Source organism: Cetorhinus maximus, chromosome 16 (assembly GCF_964194155.1).
Source record: "Cetorhinus maximus chromosome 16, sCetMax3.hap1.1, whole genome shotgun sequence".
In the NCBI taxonomy this organism is placed as follows: Eukaryota; Metazoa; Chordata; class Chondrichthyes; order Lamniformes; family Cetorhinidae; genus Cetorhinus; species Cetorhinus maximus.
In genome coordinates, this window is record NC_135894.1 from 74,658,379 (window position 1) to 74,672,846 (window position 14,468).

Sequence of the window (14,468 nt, forward strand, 5' to 3'; positions counted from 1 at the left end):
CACGGGCAGGCGCGCCTCCGATAATTCATCCCAAATCGTGGGCGCGCCGCCATTTACAGTGTGACATTGGCTCGGAAGCGCTATGCCCTCCCTGTGCGGGCGGTTGGGGGGGTGGATTCCCTCAGCCGGGAGTGCGCTCCTTCACGCATGCGCGCAAAAGAGAACGCAGATCTCTCTGAGGCTAAGTGCTGCCTCAGGGAGATCGGCTCGGAATTAAAACTTGTAATACAAATGATAAAAAAATTTCCCTGACATGTCCCCTCATGTGACACTGTCACATGAGTTGGAACATGTCCATAACTTTTATTGAAACCTTTAACAAAAATTTAAATACCCTCATGAAACCTCATCCCGCCCGAGTTCCACCCAACGTCATTCCGCGTCATTTTACACGTCGGTGAGCGGGCCCTGCCGCTGCTTGCCGACTGGGAGATCCTGCCCAGTGAGTATCCACTAGCAGTAGATCATTACTCAAAGTTTTTTGTGTCTGTGGTGCTGAGAAATGATAGTCAGAACATCACTGTAATAAATCATTTAAAATCAGTTTTAACTCACCACAGCATACCTGAAGTGCTGATCTCAGACAACGGTCCACAATTCTCAGGCAGTGAGTTTCACAAATTTGCACAGGACTGGGAGTTTTGCCACACTACGTCAAGTCCCAAATATCCACAATCCAATGGAATGGTGGAACGTACTGTGCAGACCTTAAAACACGTGTTGAAGAAGGCAAAGGCGGATGGAATAGACCCCTACCTGGCTCTGCTGGATTTCAGGAATACTGCATTAAAGTTCCTGATGGGGAGAAGACTAAGAACTAAGCTTCCAAAAGCGCCCCAACTATTATTTCCACAGCCAATGAGCTACAGCGTGCAGGACCTGCTCAAACTGAGACAGCAGAAGCAGAAACGGTACTTTGTTCGAGGTGCCCTGCCTCTGCCTGACCTGAATGTGGGAGACAGTGAGGATTGAGCATGAAGGGATCTGGATTCCTGCTGTTGTCACAGGAATCACAGGAGAACCAAAGTCTTACATAGTGCAGACTCCAAACGGACAACAGTACAGGAGAAACCGGAAATTCTTACGGAAAACAAATGAAACACAACCCTGCTCTGAACCAGAAAGCGTAGCTGAAGATCAAAAACCAAAATGGACCAGTGAAGCAACAGATAACCAGAGAAAGCCTGAGAGTCTTGAAAACTATCGAAGGGGCGATATGACACAGTGGTGAGAAGGCCCTTGTCCTTCAAAATCACCTCTGTCACTATTCAGAACATCCAGTGGAAGGATTATGAGAAAACCACAGAGATAGAGAGATGAGTAAAAGACAAAATAGACTGATCAAAACAGAGTGAGAAAGAATAGATAAGAGACTTTGTGCATTTGAGTTATGTAAAAGTTTTTTTTTAAGAAAAGGGAAAGTCATGATAATAGCTGATTGTGGTAGTGCACTCCAGTGCTAGATACTAATAGTTACTCTGTACTAGCTAGGGGTTCACCTGACCTGGGAGTTGAAGGTCAGATAGCACATGTTGGAGCTGGTCTTGACAGAGTTCAGATACTGCAGATTTGTGTTCATGTTAGGAAAATGAGTTATCAATAAAGTTAGCTCAGCTACAATGTCGATGGCCTGTGTGCATCATTGAAACAAGACAACACCCATTGTTTCAATTATGGCAATTTAGTATACTCGGATGAATATACTGGTGTAGATGTTTACTTGCTTTGTGGGAATCAGAAGAGTTAAAAACAGGTAGCTTTCTTAGCTGTTTGCAACTCAATCTTTTCCCAACATGTCCTATTTTAATCTGTAGGGTTCCTATTGCCTCAGTAAAACCCCAATTGATTTCTGCCAGGCTGAGACTGAAGCAGCTTGGCAACTGGTGAAAAAGTTGAAGAAGTGAGTGTAAAACTTTCCATTGTGGGGTCAGGAATAGCAACAGTGCTTCCCAGGAATTACAAGGAAAGTTGCAGCCGACCTGGCTTAGAATCTGTCCCTTCCCCTGGCAAGGACCTCAAAGACCTCTTCCACACGCCATTTACTGCAATCTGATAGGAGACTAAGAGATTCCCAATCTTTCCCTGTCCACAGCTTCTCTGCAGTTGACCGGCAGCACAGAGAGATTTAATACCCCAGCCCTGTAATTTAGTGGGCTGAATTTTACCCCCATTGGGGGGGAAGTTGATGGGCGGGCGTGTACGGGCGTGCTTCCGATTGGCGCGTCTTCATTTTACGTGGGCGGACCAATTAAGGCCCACCTAGCGTGACGTCCGCACGGAAGCGCTGTGCACTCCCTGTGCAGGCGTGGGGAATCCCAAAATTGAGAGTGCACTCTTTCGCACATGCACACGAAAGAGCGCACTCATCTCCCTGAGGCTAAGTGCTGCCTCAGGGAGATCGGCTGTACATGTAAAAAAGACTAAAATAGAAAAATAAAATTTCCCTTACATGTCCCCTCATGCGACAATGTCACATGAGTTGGGACATGTCCATAATTTTTACAAAATCTTTATTAAAATTTTTTAAAGCCTACATGAAATCTCATCCCGCCTGTGGATGAGGTTTCATGTTTTTTTCTAGTTGCTGCCGAGGCTCCTGGCCGACTCGCCATCCTTAAGGTTACTTAATTGACCCTGTCAATGGCCTCAATTGGCCATTGACAGGTCGGCGGGCCTGCAGCTGATTTTGCTGCGCCCCCGCCTTCCTGAAAATTTAAATTGCCGACTCGTAAAATTCTGCCCAGCGTGTTCTGCCTTCGCACCAGCTCCTGACTAATAAAATCTCGCATGTGATTGGTTTTGTGCTGCCTTTTCCCATAAAGTCAATCGATGAGGAGAGTGTAAGCTTTCGGGTGGAATTTGATGGCCCATGCCTCCAGCGGTATTTTCCGGTCCCGCCGAAGCCAATAGACTTTTGATTTTACAGCCCGGCCATGACGGGGCAGTCAAATTCCGCCCTTCATTCCTATGGAGCAATGGGTGGTCAATGGAATGGTTCCTTTTCTAACTCCTTTGCTGATGTTCTCTGATTTAAATGTCGCTGGTTTTGTTGGTGATGAATTTGGGTGAGAGCCTAATGTGCAAATGCTAATCAGGGGCTTAAGACATCAATCAAAGTCCAATTTCATTTACTACTGCAACTTTCCTGCCAGGCTAAAAGAAGTCAGCAACTGGTGGGAAGGACATAAGGCCTTTCGAGATAATTGTAAAACTTTCCATTGTGGAGATAGAGGAAACAGGAAGGCTCCTCCAGGTTACATAATGCAAATCACAGTCTTGATAACCTGGATTACTTGCTACTTCCCTCAAGACTTATCCAAAACTCCCCATCTGTCATTGGCCTGCAATCTGACAGGCTGTCTGGTCTTTCCCTGCCAAAAGCATGAAGGAAAGAAATAAAGAAAGTAAAACGTGCACTTATGTAGCTTCAGGGTGTCCCAAAGCGCTTTTTATTGTAAAAAAAAGAACTTTTGAAGTGTAGTCACTGTTGTAGTGTAGGAAATGCCGATTTGCTTGCAGCAAGTACCCACAAACAGCAATTTGATACTGATCAGATAAGGGCGGGGTGTGTGGTTCTCTGCATGCTCCCCCCACCCCCATCGATGCCAGGTCCCTCGATCAGACACTGAGTGCCTGACAATGAAGGACTCTCTAGAAGCCTGCAAGCACCACAGACAAGGTTTGCTTTCTGGGCTTCCGATGTGGCGAGTCTCCTGCCCGCTGCTGGGTGAATGCCAGCAGTGGCCGGATGAGGCCATTAAGTGGGCATTCATTGTACAATTAACTGCCCTAATTGCCGGCAAGGCAGGAAAGCCGTCCATGAGCCTTCTTGCCACGAACTTAATCAGGGCAGCAGCCAATTCTCTCCCCCCCCCTCCGCCCCCACCTTCTGCCATCAAACTCAACGGAGGTCGGGAGGTGGGGGTGGGGGGTGCTGGGAAGAGCATTAAATTCTACCTCAGATGTGGACTAATATTGTTTAATTGAGGCCCAAGAGTTAAAAATACCCTAGAACCTGAAGCTTAGGCTAGTGAGCATCTTTTGTAGTCTCATTTGCTTTGTAACCTGCTTGGGATTAAAATCAATGTCAGTGTGTTTGCTTATGGCCTGGTCCCTAGCATGTGCTCTGTCTCCTAAGTACAGTTTAATCAGTACACTTGGAAAAGCATACTGCTTGGCCAATATACTGTCTCCAGAGTTTTGTCTGCAGTTCAGTAGAGTTTTTACTTACACGGATTGCATTGAATTTTCCAGGTTAGACCATTCCAAACTCCTGGCTAAAGCAAGGAACTTGATGGCAATGAGGTCCAGAAAGGAACCATATGTATAAACACATAATTAATTTGGGCTGAATGTTTGACTATATTGAGGTCAAAACACTCAGATTCTTCAAATCTAAAGCTTAAACATTGGAACCAGTATGCAAATAAAGAATCTATTTTTACTGGACAGTGAGACTTGTATTACCCACTATTCTGCTTTTTTGTATGTTAAGTGTCTGGTGAGCTAGTGTAAGCTATCTTTTCAGGACAGGAAGTGGCATGGATCTACTCCACTAAATAACAGTAATACATTTCACTGTGAGTAAAGGCTAGGTTTTGAACTCATGGCCCTTTAAGTTGAGAGTTTAATGCTGTATAAATAGAGCAGTTTTATCACTGATAGTAAACTTGCAGCATCTTAACCAAGCAGTCTTTATATTTTAAAATAATGCTCACAGTTTTTCTTTATTTTAAAGGAAATAATTTTCTCATCCATGGTAAAATTAGATTGCTGTTGATAGTATTAAACATTCTGCTTTTGTAAGGCACACCAATATGAAGGGTGATAAAATATATTGTTTGTAAATGATAAATTTGATGGTCAGCTGTGGTCACTGGGAATACAACGTAACCACAATAATGTGAAGTATGAATGCTAATTTATTATCAAGTAGAAATTTCCCACTAAACATCTAATTTTACTTTTACTTTGCTTCCACTTTTTTCCTTGGTATTTTCCTCACTGGGCCAATTGGGGCTTTCAAGCCTGAAATCGATAAGATTTTTGTTAGGGAAGGAACCATAGGATATGGAGCAAAGGGAGATAAATAGATTGATCTGTCTGCTGGAGTAGGCTTGATGGTAGTAATCCTGTTCCTCTGTTCCACAATTGATGGCAGTGCTCCAAAGATTAATTCATATGTCAGCTAAGATAATGACTATCCAAGAGCAGTGGTTTGCCCTTTTCAAAAAGGTTCCTTAATGTAGCCCTTTTGACCATGGTTCAACAATGGTAACATGGCAGTCCAAATCCACATCTGTTCCTGAGCCCATAACTTCTATCTCCTCTTTATTTTTCCTGTTTCTATTGAACCCTTCACTCTTATATCTTCCCCTTCCAATGACCTAGTCACGCCACCATTTATTTCAACTCTCTCATGTACTTTTACACCACCAATCCCTACCCAGTACATCAGTATTCCCCTGCCTTCCAATTGTCCTGCCATTGTCCTAGGCTTGAATCTCCTTTTAATGAGCTCACAGCTAGTTTCTATGACTCTCTTGGCATTCTTCATAGAACTCATCACTGCCTCCTTATAAGCATAAGAAGAGTAGCCATTCAGCCCCTCTAGTTTAATCCACCATTCAGTTTGATTATGGTTGATCTATATCATAACTCCATCTACCTGCTTTGGTTCTGCAATCCATGTTACCCTTGCCTCATAGAAATCTAGTAATAATCCCAACTGCACCATTCTCTTCTCTTGTTAACATCCTCACTAATTTCACCAGTCCACTTTTCTATCATTCTCACCCCGCTCTTAACTTCTGACGGTGAATCAACAATCACCAGCCACCTCCCTATTTCCTTCCAGAATTATGGTTCACTTGCAGGCAAGTGTCTCATCATCCACAACCTTACTGTAAATTGACATCCTGATATTGACGGAAACTCAGTTCTGAGCAATGACATCTTTCCCTTTAACAAAGCCTTCCCGCCTGGATGGCTTTTCCACTACCTGCCCCTCTCAAATTGTCTGCACTGAATGGTGTCTCTTATCACCACTTCACAGCTTTGTTTCTCCCCTCACTCTTCTAGTACCTTCTCATCCTTGGAGCATCTTGTCTTGTTCCACCCTTCTCATCTCGCCTTTAAAATCCTCATTTTCTAGCAACCCCGTCCTCCTTACTCACCTAGATATTCTCCATCCTCAGTCTCTGCACTGAGCAACTCCTCATCAAATGATCCTCAATTATTTCAGATTCCCATTTCATCTCACCTTTCCATCTCTCCTCTGACTACCAGTCCTCCCTAAATACTTCCGCCCATATAAATTCTCCTATACAGAAGTGTAATTAAACATTCTGCACTTGCTTGGAGTCCAGCTGCATGAACAATCAAGAAGCTCAATATCATCAGAATAAATATCAATGCCTCATCCACTAGCCTAAATATCTGCCATATTGTGCGTACAGTGTGTACTATCTAAAGGACGCAGCCAAGGCTTCTTCAGCAGCACCTCCCAAACCTATGGCTACAGGTAGGCAATAAATGCCAGCCTGGTCAGTGATGTCCCACATCTATCCTCACCTCTAATACAACGGTGAAACAGCCCTAATCAAAGTCAGAATGACATCCTGTGTGATTGTGACTATGATGCAATATTCCTCCTCGTTTATCTATGACATGGTTATCCATACCATAACAATACCAAACCATACTTCTCCAACATTTCCTCTCCATTGTTCAGTTACGTGGGACTTCCCTGGCTTGGTTCCACTCCTCCTTTTCCATTTGAAACAAGGCTATTTCCTAGGAATGGTTTTTCTTGCCATGCCAACATTTTTTAAAATCTGGAGACCCTCATTTACTTACTGCCCATTGGAGATGTTAGCTAAGAACTTCAGCTTCCCAATGTACACTGATGATATGCAGCTCAACCTCTTCACCACTTCACAGTATCACAGTATCTTTACAGTGCAGAAGGAGGCCATTTGACTCTCTGAAAGAGCATTCCACCTAATCACTTCTCACAATTCTTCCACTACCTCTGTATTGTTGAGCAGCAGGTCCTTCATAATATCATGGACGAACTTCAATTTTCTTAAGTTAAACACTGGGAGGACTGAAGCTACTATCCTCAGTTCCCTACACAAACTCAGTAGCCTTGCCACCAGTTCCATCCCCCTTCCTTTCTGCTCTAAGGTTAAACGAAACTGTACACAGCATTGTCATCCTGGTCAACTAGAGCTGAGCTTCCGATCCCATATCCTCTCAACCGCAAAGACTGTGTGCTTCCAGCTCTCTAACACCGCTTGTCCATGCTTCCACCCTTCAGCTTTTAAAACCCGTTTATAGGAGGTGTGACAGCAGAGTTTGTGGTATTAAGGACTGTCTTCTCCTTTAAGAATGAAGTGAGTGAAGTATAACCTTGGAGTCAACATGAGGGCCTTAATGCAGGTGATAACATTAAACAAGCAATTACGTAACAACTGAGGCTATTAGTGTTGTGGCTACAGCTAAGGCTGGAAGTGAGGAACCCTTGCTAGTGAAGGTTGAGGCTGTAGAAGGTTGCCTGCAACAATTCCAGGGTACTAATGGAAAGCACTTCAAGTCATTAATTCCATGCATTTTGGAAGATGTGGTTACCTCTTTTTGCTTTACTTGACCTGGTAAAATTATTAAACTTTTTGTGGTTGAGACCTGTCATCTGTGGGATTGTGCATTGACACCGGTATCCCGGCCACCTCCTTACCTTGTATCTGGACAGTATCTTTTGCAAGTTTTCTCCATTCAGTCCCAAATTGAACATTCCTTCTCTCTCTCATTCGGGACAGCAGTACCTGCACTGCCATTCCTGAAAACTTTGGTCTTCAATATCCTGTAGCTGACCACTGAGATATTTTACAATGATCCACAATCCTATTTCCAAAAAAAAAAACCCTGTAATGCTGTATTTAACATCCTTTACTGCAGGCATTTAAATCTTGCAATAGCACACTTCTTCCTGCCTTCGAATTTATTAAATGCCTAACCAGAAACATTGACAAAGCCAGGAGCTTACCCAGAATATTCAAATTAACCTAACACTGGAATATTTACTCATTGGGTTAGTTGAGTGGGCAGAAGTCCTGCCCTGGCATACTTCTACTGACAGTTGTGCCAAAAGTATAGGCTGGAGAATTAAAACAGAATCGTGAATTAATGTGTGTTAGCTCAAAACGTATCAACGCCTGAGCTTTGCTTCTGAGCGATGTGGTCATACTAATTTGTGGAAATTTTTTTAAAAATCAAGTAACACAAATATGCACCACGTCTGCCTGCTGTTCTGAAGCTGACATCATCTGAAATGAGTAGTTATGAATTTCCAAATTTCATTATTGGCAACAAATCACAGAAACAAGTAATAAAGAATAACTTTTCTCATCATTCTTTATTGTTACTTATTCAGTGACATTTTGACTTTATATTTTTGGTCTTAAGTGTATGTGTTAATGTATTAGAGGTAAAATTGAAGACATCTGGGCAGATGGCAAACTGTTAACTGCAGAGTACATACCAAAAATCCCATTCTCCATGAATAATAACCAGTGATGTAATTTCTTGGCCTCTTATGTTACCCTGATTGCTTTGGTGATCAGGCCTTTGGATAAAGTACAGATAATGGGAGAAAAAGGAATAGAATGGCCACGTTTGTTGAATTCTGAGTTCAGCATATGTGGATTTTAATACTAACTGGTCGGAGATTACTTACTTGTGGCTATTTAAATATTCTGCCGCTCCTTTTGAGATAAAAAGCTTTTGCTGCATGTTGGGTGATGCCTGTAGTTATGGAGAGTTCCCAAGATGGGAATTCATCTGAGCTTAATTCAGTGCAGCACAAACAGCTCATGACCCATTAGGAGGCCAGAGGGCAGCTCAAATTTGAGCCTCAATAACAATGTTTACGCCAGCAGCCTCAGCAAGCAGCCTGTGCATTTATTGAGAAAGACAAATCAGGATATTTTCTTAATGGTGGGAGACTAGGAGCTGCGGAGGAGGCAACAGGATTTGGGTATCCATGTACATAAATCACGAAATGTGAATGTGGAATTTATAACAAGTGGTTTAGAATTCAAGGTAATGCACTAGACTCTGTCTGGAGTGCTGCATTCAGTTTTGAGTACAGAACCTCAGGAAATTTATATTGTCCTTGGTGGGGGTACAGTGTAGATGCATGACATAAAGTCTTAAATTATGAGGGTAAGCTGTCTAAATTTGGCTTTAAGTTTAGAAGGTTGATTGAGGTGTTTAAACTGACTAAGAATTCATTAGGGTAGCTATAGAGAAACAATTTCTTCAGGTGAGGGAATCTGGAACAAGAGGGCATAACTTAAAATTAGATCTAGAATTAGATTTAGGAATGAAATCAGGATGCATTATTACACACAAAATGTATTGAAAATTTAGAACTTGCTCCCTGTAAAGTTTGTGGATGCTGAGTCAATTGAAAGAATCAAGACTGAGATTGATAGATTCTTAGTGTACCAAGAGAGAGGAGGGCAAAGGTAGGTGCGTGGAGTTGAGGTCAGCCATGACCTGACTGAATGAATGACAAAACCACATTCCTCTCAAAGGAAGAATCCAGAGATTTACAAATAGCTGGCAGTATACACATTAAGAGATCAACAAACTGTTCCTCTATGCTGAGTTTCAGGAGGTGGGACATCACTTCAGATATTTTTAACGAGCACGATTTTGTCAGGAAAAGTAATCAGCTCAGATTAATATCAAGATACATTTATTTAGAGTACCAGCTGACACAGAAAGGAGAAAGTCCTATTTCATTTCTGGGTGACATTAACCTTTATCACCTTAAGGCAACAGGGTATGTCAGCATAGCTTTCCTCAAGGCACACACTTTGCATGTATTGGGAAAGCACCATCCAAATATAAACACTCCCATCATTGTAGTATTGACCTATGGTATGTCACTGCTATCCTTACAAAACATTGTATGGGAAGGATTTTCGGGTCGGCAAGTGGGAGCAGGGCCCACTTGCCAACAGGTAAAATGACATGCGGTGACATCGGATGGGTGTCCTGACACCACCACGTGTCATTTAGATTTTCGGTTTGGCAGGCGCGCAGCCGACTCGGCTGCATGCCCGCTGAACTGTCAAAGGCCTATTAAGACCATTTAAATAGTCATTAAAACAATTAACAGGGCTGCCTGTCCAACCTTAAGGTTGGCGGGCAGGCGAAGAGCCCAGGCAGCCTTCGCATTTTTCATGGAACCTCATCCACGGGCAGGATAAGGTTTCCTGAAGGTTTCATTAACTAAATAAAATGTTTTACCAAAATTCACGAACATGTCCCAACTCATGTGACACTATCACATGAGAGGGGACATGTCTTAAAACATTTCCTTTTCTTTATTTAAATTTTTAAACCTTAAACTAATCTCCCTGAGGCAGCACAGGGAGCGCTCAGCTGGCTTTAATTAGCCCGCCTATGTAAAATGGCGGCGCAGCCCCAATCGGGGGCGCCAATCGGGTTCGTGCCCGCCCTGCACAACCCCCCCAACAGGGGGAAACTTCTGCCCTATGTGATTTATCATAAGCAGGTAGCTAGTATCTTCGAAGTTTCTGTTGGTTTGAGTCATGTCTTACAGAAAGGTCAACCTGTGGTGCAAATGTCTCAAAATTGTTATTTCAAAACAGTCAAATGTTTTTTGCTATGTTTAGGAAATACGGTATTTTTCCATGGAGGAGCCTATTAGTCAAATGTTAAACTCTGTTTAAAAAGGACAAAGTGTTTTATTTGTCAGCATATATCCTGTTCCACTCAAGTGTGAGTCAGAAAACAGAACAAGCTAAAACTGGTTGTGGATTCGTTTTCTAACCTAACAAGACTGCGATAATGGCACCCATTCCTTAATGAGCACTTGAGGCCTGCTGTTTGCCGTGGGGTGGAGGGCCCCCTTAGAGACTGATGATCTTTACCTGCCAGCAAGAAAAGGCACCACCTCTACTAAACAAGTATGTTTTGCACATGAACTGATGTACTCAATAGAGAATTGGAAGTCAGGGGTGAAGAGCAAGGGCCAGTGCTTCAATTACACACATTTGTTTTCAGTTTTTGCTTCTGCTGACTTAGAGCAAACTGTGCTTAGAAGTGGATGTGTGAAAATCTGGCCATACAATTAGATAGTTCATATTTGCATAACCAATCTAACATTTTGAATGAACAGTTCTTTTTTTTGGTAGTGTGAATCTAAAAATAGGTTTTCTGCTAAGACTTTAAAAAGTTAAATATCTTCGGAAGAATTTGTTCCAGCAATGCAGTTGTTTGATTTAGAAACACTTCTATTTTGTACGTGCTTTACAAATCAACAGTGAACTGATAATTTGGTATTTAGGCCTTTGGATTACTAGTCCAGTGACATTACCACTATACCACTGCCTGCCCCACTCCCCACCTTAAATACTGCTGCTTCCTCTCAGCTGGTCAGCGTCACTCTGACCTTGGTCTCTAGGTCTCTTTCATTCCCTCTTGCTCTGGCACTGATCCTTTCAACTTGACCCTGTCTTTCAAACGAGTTCTCAATTTGCTCTTAATCAATGTTTTGAGGGATGCATAAAGAAACTGCATCACTTTGGGCTTTTCCTCACTGTTTAATCCTGAAGCTGATATCCAAAGATGGACTGTGCTGTCACTTTGTGATGTTGGCTGCTCAGTTTTGAGCACCTTCTCAGTTGTTTTTCATTAATTCTGTACCAACGCAAAGCTTTTTTACCATGTGTCCAAGTCCATACCTGTATAAATGTTAAAATAAGGAAGAGTAAGATCATGCCTGGGTCAGAGACCTAACTAAGGTGCTTGAGGGGCTGGGCAGACATGCTTATGGAAAAAGGTGGTGACAGTAAGGGGTAAATTACCCAGATGGTCTCAAAACCAAAGAAATCCATGGGCATCATCCTTCGAGAGAGTTCCCTACACTGTGAATGAGGCCCTCACAGTTCATGACGTCATCCTTGATGAATCAGGAGTGTGATGGAATACTCCCCACTTGCCTGGATGAGTGCAGCTCCCACAACACTCTAGAAGCTTGCCACCATCCAGGACAAAGCAGCCCGCTTGATTGGCACCACAACCACAAATATTCACTCCCTCCACCACCAAGGCACGGTAGCAGCAGTGTGATCCATTTACAAGATGTACTGCAGGAACTAACCAAGGATCCTTAGATAGCACCTTCCAAACCCACGCCCACTACCATCTAGAAGGACAAGGGCAGCAGATAGATGGGAACACCACCACCTGGAAGTTCCCCTTCAAGCCACTCACCATCCTGACTTGGAAATATATCAATGTTCCTTCACTGTCTCTGGGTCAAAATCCTGGAACTCCCTTCCTAACAGCACTGTACCTACACCACATGGACTGCAGAACCACCTTCTCAAGGGCAACTAGGCATGGACAATAAAAGCTGGCCCAGCCAGCGAAGCCCACATCCCATGAATGAAGTTAAAAAATGTATTGCCATCCTGAACTTTGCTCATTGATGGTGACTATTCTTTGCCTTAAGCTGCTCCAGCCTGTTTCAATTAGGCATGGATCCACTGCATAAATCCATAATTTAGTAAAAGTTTTCTTACTTAAGATTGACCAGTAGGAGAAATCCACAATTGACACTTGCACTATAGTGGGTTGTTCTTCTGAAGCTGGCTGTTCACGCAGTGCAGAGAGAACTTTACACTGCATAAACTACACAATCTGGCAAACTTAACCTGAGTGCACCTGATACAAAGTCTGTTGTTGAACTGGCAGGGTTTAATTTCCGAAGGATGCACAAGAAAAGAACACCCAAAATATGAAACTTGCTTTTAAGAATAATAGTAAATAAAAATACTTGATCAATTTATAACTGAAATATTAAGAAGGATTACTCTTGTATGGGTGCCCATTTATTTCGTCCAAGTATGTGCATAAACAAACCTATTTATATTAAGACCGGACTTTTAGTCCTGTTGTTGCCTTTGCTTTGATATATTGAACCCTGCAGAAATGTTTGAAATAATAAGGCAGCAATATTACTGTTACTGAGAATGCGGTTCAGTTGGTTGAAATGATGTAGAGCCAAATAAATCAGGTCACTCACATACAGTCATTTAGCTATTTTCTAGATATTTCCATTACTCTCTGAAAACCTGCCACTCCCTCCATTACTTCATCACACCTAAAGCCAAGCCACACAAATTCCTATGGCTAGTAAATGTGTTATAGTAGGACTGAGTTCAGACTGCTGGATAAGTTTTGGGTTTCCAAATGTTTACGTGGACACAAAGTAATATTTTGACATAAAATTCTATTAACATCCTATCAAAATGTTAAAATTTTAGTGTTCAATTCAAAGTGTTAAAATTACTGAAGGTATGTAATGCAGAGATGAATATCCAAAAGATCGCGACTGTAGGCACATCCCTTCTGTTTCTATTGCTTTCCTTTCCCTAGTCTCACTTTCCCAAGCTCTGTGGCCATCAATTATGTAATTCATAAACATTTCCCAGAAATTTTGATCTACTTTGCCCAATGAATGGGAATCAATCCACAATACTGGATCTCTGCCCACCTCGAGGATTATACACTTTCACTGTTTAAAAAAGTAAGACCTGCACTTAAAGGAGGTGGGAGCTGTTTTTAAATGAAGGTTGGATAACATAATTTCCATCATTCCCAAATAATTAATGATCTGACTTAGCACCTAATTCCCAATTTTGATATAAATTCTACCACTAAACTGGTAAAGCGAGTGAGGAAATTACTAAGCAGACTAAAGTTAGAATGGCAAAGAGTGCACACCAATATGTGTGGATGGTGGTTGGAGAGGGAAAGTAGGGCAAGAAATCAAGAAAATTGTAAGTAAAGCTGAAGGTTTTGAATTCAATACAATGGAGAATAGAACCTGGTGAGGACAGATTGAGAGTCACTTTGAGGTAGGATGTGAGCAATGGAGTTTTAGAGGAATTGCCGTTTATGTAGGATGAAGTTTGAGGGCATTAGCGAAGTTGAACTTGGGAGGTGATGAAAGTCTGCATGAGAGTTTCTGGCTGGGAGGGTGAGGGAAGGATAGAAACAAATAATGTTGAAGAGGTGGAAATAGATGACCTTTGTGATGGACAATAGCACAAGAACAGTGTGAGGATGAAGGTTTCTTTCTCATTAGCTTTTCAAGGTAAGGGATATTATGTATGGATCATTTTTATGGATTACTATTACTGTAGTTGAGTCATGACAACCGGGTAAGATGACTTTCGAAGTTCCCTTTTTATTAGTCCGGCCTGTAACATTGCAAACCTATTAAAAATTACATCAGTGAAAATATCCCTTAATGGTTCCTGTGTTCTAGAACCATGTTACATCGCAGCTAAGCAAAGTCAGCCAAGTTATCCTGCTAGTGGCGTGTTTGTGAATGTTGTTATTGCCTACAACATTCATGAGCC

At 42.2% G+C, this 14,468-nt stretch overlaps 1 protein-coding gene across 4 annotated transcripts in view; it reads left to right on the forward strand.

The window, feature by feature from the left end:
* LOC144691708 (uncharacterized) overlaps nucleotides 1-14,468 on the forward strand; it is a 371,588-nt gene that overhangs the window by 295,775 nt on the left and 61,345 nt on the right. The window lies entirely within an intron of this gene.